This window comes from Pinus tabuliformis, chromosome 4_2, assembly GCF_031772625.1.
Source record: "Pinus tabuliformis cultivar Carrire ecotype Pingquan chromosome 4_2, CPIR1, whole genome shotgun sequence".
Lineage (NCBI taxonomy): Eukaryota > Viridiplantae > Streptophyta > Pinopsida > Pinales > Pinaceae > Pinus > Pinus tabuliformis.
This window is the reverse complement of record NC_142304.1, coordinates 392,411,047-392,418,734: the sequence shown is the minus strand read 5'-3', so window position 1 is coordinate 392,418,734 and position 7,688 is coordinate 392,411,047.

The window sequence follows — 7,688 nt, the reverse complement described above, 5'->3', positions numbered from 1 at the left end:
CACCATGCCATCCTCGTCTTATATGAATTAGCAATCTTCCACTCTAGAAATCCATTCCCTTAGATTTATGATGCATGCCCCATCCACAGAACACAAATATGGCCCTTCAACAGTTAATTGATGTGAACTAACCAAAATGATTCCCACACCATCCCACATCCTAAATTCCCAATAAATGCTAGATACATGTGGTTTTATTTCATTCTCGTTCATGATTATATTATATACTTGTGGCCTAATTGATGCCTATTTATCTTCCCATGTCCCATACAGTTGCCACCAGCCATAATTTGTTATTTGGAACAAATATTTCCATCGCCTGTAAATTTAAATTTCATCATTGACATGGTGCATTCCTTAGTCGTAAGGTGTGTGGAAATCAATAAAATCCACATGAGAGTGTTTTACTAGAACATAAGCTAACCACAACAAAAAAGTCACTTTTATGCTGAATTTAACTCTCTCATCACCTATAAGTCTTTGAGAGACACTATTTAATGCATTTTGTTGTCAATATTTTAAACTCTTAATTGCTTGAGGGATAGAGGAAGCATGGAAAAATCCACACTTGCATGCATCCACTATGCAGTAAGCTTAATTTGTTAGAAAATTATATATTACAGAACAATGAAACACATTAAATATTGCATAAATATAAACACGGAAAACACATAAAACAAGAGAGACATAGATATACATGGTTCACCCAATTTGGGCTATGTCCATGGAGAAACAGCCAGTCCTTCCTTTTATATTATCCAATAAACTGAAGAGATACAACCTACAGCAGATCTGTTGTAATTCCCTCTTCTCTCTCGCTCAATCTCCTCTCTCTTCTCGCTTAGAATACAGATCTACATAGACGCAATACAATTCCCTCATATATAGCGAGGGGTTGCCTTCTAGGGAAAAATACCTTAAATTAAACATAACTTCTACCGTCATAACTCCACCTAATGAACGGCTCAGATTGACTACGAAATTACAACATTTTACAAGGTAATTTCACATCTATTTTTAGCTTCGGGGGGGCACTGTCCCCGATCCCCCACCGGGGGGGGGGCTCCCAAAGGTCACATATGCCCCCCCTAGACCACCCTGTAGCGTATATTTTACAGGCGGCTTTGCTGCCCCATTACGAACTGGGGTCCAATGTGGAAATACCTTTGAATACAAAAGATATTCAAGCTCCACACCCAACAATCTCCCACTTGGAGACTAATTATAGCAACTCCACCGCTGCTTCATTTGCTGGAAAATGACCCACTTTGGACCTCATTGTTTCTCATCTTCTTCATCATTCTTGAAGACCAATTGAAACTGAGCAGACTCTCAGTTTCTCCCTAGCTTTTTTTAACATATTTGCAGGATTCTAGCTAGTGTGTATCTTTTCCATCTTCAACTGTCCATCTTTCAATGTTGACCATATGAAATGGTACTTGAGCTGTGTATGTTTAGTCTTGGAATGAAATGCAAAGTTCTTTGCAAGATGTATGGCACTCTGGTTGTCATTGTATAACCTACCCAAATCCTGCTTCTTACCCAATTCATCCAGAAACCTTTGTAACCAAATCATTTCTTTACTAGCCTTTGTAGCAACAACATACTTGGCTTCTGTTGTTGAGAGTGAAACAACACTTTGCAGTTTTGAGACCCAACTGACAGTTGTTCCATCTATAGTAAACACATACCCTGTGGTGCTCTTCCTGTTATCTCTATCACCTACCATATCTGCATCAACATATCCCTATAGAGTAATGTTTGAACCACCAAAGCATAATGCTTGATTTGTGGTACCTCTCTCAAATACCTGAGAATCCACTTTATTGCCATCCAATGTTCTTTTCCTTGATTTTTCCTGTACTTGCTTACACTCCCATTGCATGTGCAATATCAGGCCTTGTGCAGACCATTGCATACATTAAACTTCTAACCGCTGATGCATATGGAACTTTAGACATATCAATCAGTTCTTCCTGAGTCCTGGGACACATTTCTTTACATAGTTTGAAATGGCTAGCCAAAGGTATACTAACTAGTTTTGCATTCTGCATATTAAACCTTTTCAACACCTTTTGTATGTACTCACTCTGAGATAATGTTAATTTGCGATTCTTCCTGTCTCTAGTTATTCTCATACCAAGGATTTGTTTTGCAACACCCAAATCCTTCATTGCAAACAAGTTTGCCAATTTTCTTTTGAGCACATTTATTTCCTGCATGTTAGAACCTGCAACAAGCATGTCATCTATATACAATAACAACATAATATAGCTGCCATCATTTTTCCTTTTGAGATCAACACAATAATCAGAGTGACATCTAGTATAACCTTGTTCAGACATAAACCTGTCAAATTTTAGATACCGCTGCCTTGGAGCCTGTTTTAAGCCATACAAGCTCTTCTTCAACCTACACACTAGTTTCTCCTTCCCTTTTACCTCATATCCTTATGGCTGTTGCATATATATCTCTTCCTTCAAATCCCCATGGAGAAAAATTGCCTTTACTTCTAACTACTCAAGATGCAAATCTCCAGCTGCTACTAGACTTAAAATAGTTCTAATTGAAGTCATTTTAACAACAAAAGAAAATATCTCATCAAAGTCTATACTCTTTTTCTATGCAAACCCCTTCACCACAATTCTAGCTTTATACCTTTGTCTACCTCCATCTTCTTCTTTCAACCTGTAAACCCATTTATTCTGCAATGTTGTTTTCCCTGCAGGAAACCTGACTAAGTCCCAAGTCCGGTTATGTGCTAAGGAGTCCATCTCTTCTTTCATGGCTTGCTCCCACTTCTTTCTGGTTTCTACCTAAACTGCTTCTTCATAACATTTTTGTTCACTACAATCAGTGAATAGTACATAATATAATGAAGGAGAGTATCGTTCAGGGGGTCTACTTATCCTGATAGGTCTTTTAACACCATTTTCAGGTGTTTTAGTTGCTTGTTGTTGTTGTGGTTGTTGTTCTGGTCGTTGATCATTATAATTTTCAGGCACCATCACTTTTTCTGTGATCTCATCAAGCATTGTGTATTCTTTTTTTTTTCTTATTTCTTTTCCTGCCGCTGATCCTTATACAAAACCTTTTCATTGAATATGACAACTCTGCTCCTAATGATTTTGTGTTTTTCATAATCATAAAAGCGATAACCAAAATCATTAACCCCATATCTAATAAAAGTAAATTTCTTTGATTTCGCCTCAAGCTTTGTTATATTTTCTTTATTAATGTGGACAAAGGATTCACAACTAAAAGTTTTTAAAAATGAGTAGTTTACCTTTTCACTTGTCCATGCCTCCTCTGGAATACCACCATCCAAGGAACTTGAAAGCCCTCTGGTTATTAGATGAACAACAGTATCTACAGCATCTGCCAAAGTTGTAAAGACAATCTTGCATGCAATCTCATGCACCTTGCACGCTCCATGATTGTCATGTTCATCCTTTCTGACACACCATTTTCTTGTGGTGTTCTTGGAACTGTCTTCTTTCTGCGAATTCCATTCTCTGAACAGTGTCTATCAATCTCTTTGCTACAATATTCACCTTCGTTGTCTGATCTGAGACACTTAAACCTTTTTCCTGTTTGATTTTCAACCAAAGCTTTCCATTTCTTGAAAGTATCAAATACATCAGATTTATTTTGAATACAATAAATCCATGTTTTTCTGGTTGCATCATCAACAAAAGCAACATAATAATGAGATCCACCAAGAGATGATACCTGAGAATGTCCCCATACATCTGTATGCACAAGCTCTAATTTTTCGCTCTTCTTTTCTTTCCTAACTCTGAGGAATCTGACTCTCTTTTGTTTTCCATAAACACAATTCTGACAGAATTTTAAATCAACATGCTTCAAACATGGCAACAAATTTCTTGATTGAAGAATCTGCACCCGCTTCTCACTCATGTGCCTGAGCCTATGATGCCTCAATGTCGTATCTTCTCCTGTAGAGGTTAAAGCATTAACAGAATTAGAAATACCATTGCATAAAAACAATGTACCAACCTTTTCTCCTTTTGATATTACCAGGGATCCTTTAGTGACCTTCCACGTTTTATTTGTAAAAGTAGTCACACAACTTTCACCTCCCAACTGCCCTGTTGAAATAAAGTTTTTCTTCATATCTGGGACATGCCTTACCTCCTTCAATAGCCATTGATTTCCATTTTGTTGTTTTATGAAAACTATACCCATTCCAATGATTTTACAGGGATTATCATCACCTAATCGAACCTGTCCAAAAACTCCTTGAATATAATCATGAAAATGTTTCCTATCAGGTGTGGCATGAAATGAGGCCCCTGAATCTACCACGCAGGCATCAATAATATTTTCTAAAGAAAGAATCAAAGCATCTTGTAACACATCACCTGTCACATTCGCTTCATGATTGATTTCTTGTTGCGCGTCTCCTTCTTTTCCCTTCTGAGACTTGCAGTATTTCTTCAAGTGTCATTTCTTCCTGCATTTCCAGCACACTATCCCCGATCTGGACTTGGATATGCCTTTCCTTGACTTACTGCGATATCATGGGCTCTTTCCTCTTTCCATTTTTCTTCCCCTAGTCTCTACAGTCAAAGCATTACCTGATGTCTCACCGGAGCTTTTCCGTCGCATTTCCTCGCTAAGGATTGCACTGACAACATCATCAAACTTTAAAGTACTAGATCCAGAGATAGAGTTACTAATGGCCATAACTAAACCATTCCAACTTTCTGGCAATGAGCACAGAAATAACAGAGCCCTAACTTCATCATCAAAAGTTACCCCTACAAAACTTAACTAATTGATAACTGTATTAAATTCATTTAAATGATCAGCAACAGATCCACCTTCTGACATTTTCATATTAAATAAACGCTTCATAAGAAATACCTTATTTGAGGCCGAGGGATTTTCATATAGTTTGGCCAATGTTGACATTAAACCCTCTGTTGTCATTTCCTTTGAAATATTAAATGCTACCGACGCCGCTAGGCACAACCGTATTGTTCCAAGTGCCTTTCTGTCAAGAATATCCCATTTTGTGTCTGTCATACTCGTCGACTTCTTTGCCTTTCCACTCAATGGTTGGTACATATCTTTCTGATACAAATAATCTTCCATCTGCATCTTCCACAGCTGGTAGTTTTGGCCGTTAAATTTTTTGACCCTAAACTTACCATCTTCCGCCATTGCTCTCAGTTGAACCAGGAACCCTTCTCTCCTGCAAGTTTATCAGCCAAATATACCTTTAGCTTTGATACCAATTGTTAGAAAATTATATATTACAGAGCAATGGAACACATAAAATATTGCAGAAATATAAAAACAGAAAATGCATAAAACAAGAGAGACACAAATATACGTGGTTCACACAATTTGGGCTACATCCACGGAGAAACAACCAGTCATTTCTTTTATATTATCCAGTAACCTGAAGAGATACAACCTACAACAGATACGTTGTAATTCCCTCTTCTCTCTCGCTCAATATCCTCTCTCTTCTCGCTCAGAATACATATCTGCATAGACGCAATACAATTCCCTCATATATTGCGAGGGGTTGCCTTCTAGGGAAAAAAAACATTAAATTAAACATAACTTCTACCGTCAAATCTCCGCCTAATGAACGGCCCAGATTGACTATGAAAATGCAACATTTTACAAGGCAATTTTACATCTATTTTAGCTTCGGGGGGCGCTGTCCCCGCTCCCCCACTAGGGGGGGCTCCCAAAGGTCATAGCCCCCCCTGGATCCCCCCTGCAGCGTATATTTTACAGGGGGCTTTGCCACCCCATTACGAACTGGGGTCCAATGCGGCGATACCTTTAAATACAGAAGATAATCAAGCTCCACACCCAACATAATTCTCTTCCTAGGGTAACTGGTAAGTTCATCCTATACCTCTTTTATATGAGTATCTTTCTTAACCCATAATTTATTTCCTTAGTAAGTCCTTATTTATTGCACTTTGTAGAAACTTAAGATCATCATGTTAAATTGTTTAGATTAAAAGGAGAAGTCACCCAATGTTAAGGAGCCTTAAGGCCTAACACTCAAGGAAATCAACAACCTAAATTCAACATTATTCTCTAATACCTCCTCGATCATAGGAATTTCAAATTAGCTTGACTAGTCCAACATTTACAAAATATTCAAGTTTGAACAAGACCCTAAGAAGAAAGGTACCGTCAAAACATTGAAACTGGAAGGAGATATAGATGATGAAGTGGATGGTGATTTGTTCTAGAAACTATGGAAACTTGATTTCATCACATATCCATCCTCCCTTATTATGATATGATGAAATGGATAATTAATCATGTCAACTTAGAATCATGTGTTATGATTTGTGAAAATGGCATGGTTCTGGATTATTTTCTACTCCCGGACATCTCTAAGAAGTACATCCTAGGAGGTGCTTGAATTATATAGCTAAGGGTTGAGAAAGTGGATGGATGTTATACAACAGTTGAAGCGTATGAATCAAATACGCCTTTTCAATCTCCTCATTTTTCCTTTAGAAGAAGTCATCCATCTAACATTTTTTAAGACGGCCACTTAAAGTGACTTGGAGTTGATTTCTCAGTATGTGGAAAAGTATGAAGTGGTAATAGAATAAATACTTCCACTCTTAAGCTACATAGATCAAGAAAATTCTTGGCCAATGGGAATGTATTCTATGAAGAAGGCATGCATTACTCTTCACCTCCAACTACCTAAATGGTTAGTCAGTTACCTGTCAGAATAAAAAATTGAATCAATTTCATGAGTGCAATTCTCTTCTACCTCATGGAATTATTGGTATCTATAACTGTATAAGAATGGGAAATTCCCAAAAAAAAGGGGTTGCAAAATTATGTAATTAGGGAGAACATTACCCAGAGATAATAGCTAAACTAATTCTGAAAGATATTTAATGTTGTGAAGCCAATCCTAGCCAAAATTATATAGAAGAAATACATGTGTTGTTGGACTATTTTGTGTATACATTGTTATCTTTTACAAATTTGAATTAATTAGTTTTGCTCTTAATTCTTTAAACTAGGAATATGAGTTTAAAATATAGACAAGGACCATGATTTGCATATAAACTATTTCGAACTGTGGATATCTATTATAGAGGGGAATTTCATGCTCTTATATTATTCTATGCATGCTCATATCCCTTTGAATAGTAAAATAGTGTAGATTTCGTTTTATTAGAATAGAATAGACCAGTTGCTTATATTTCAATCATTTGATTAAATATTTCTTATTTGACAATTTGGAATAATCTATTATACTGTGGTGTCGTAAATTTGGAATAATCTTTGTTTTTTAGGTCACGATATGTTTTAATTCACATTTTCAAGGATAATTTAATTGATTTGGGATTTTATTTGACTATTAAATCCCATCAAAACTAGTAATCAAGCCAAAAATCTAGAGGATTTAGTTATCCTAAACAAGGAGAGTCTAATTGGGCCTCTCTCTTATTGTTTGATCCTTCTCCTGTTTGGTGGAACATTCCATCCCATCAATGGGATGTTATAGTATTTTACCATCCTCGAATGTTTCATGGAGGAAACTACCTATGTATGATAAGGGAATCTATGGCCTAGTTTAATTTTTTAAGAAGGGGAAGTGTTATATGATGGGAAAGGAAGCCATTATCCACATCGATCACTATTAATGGCAATATTTGTAG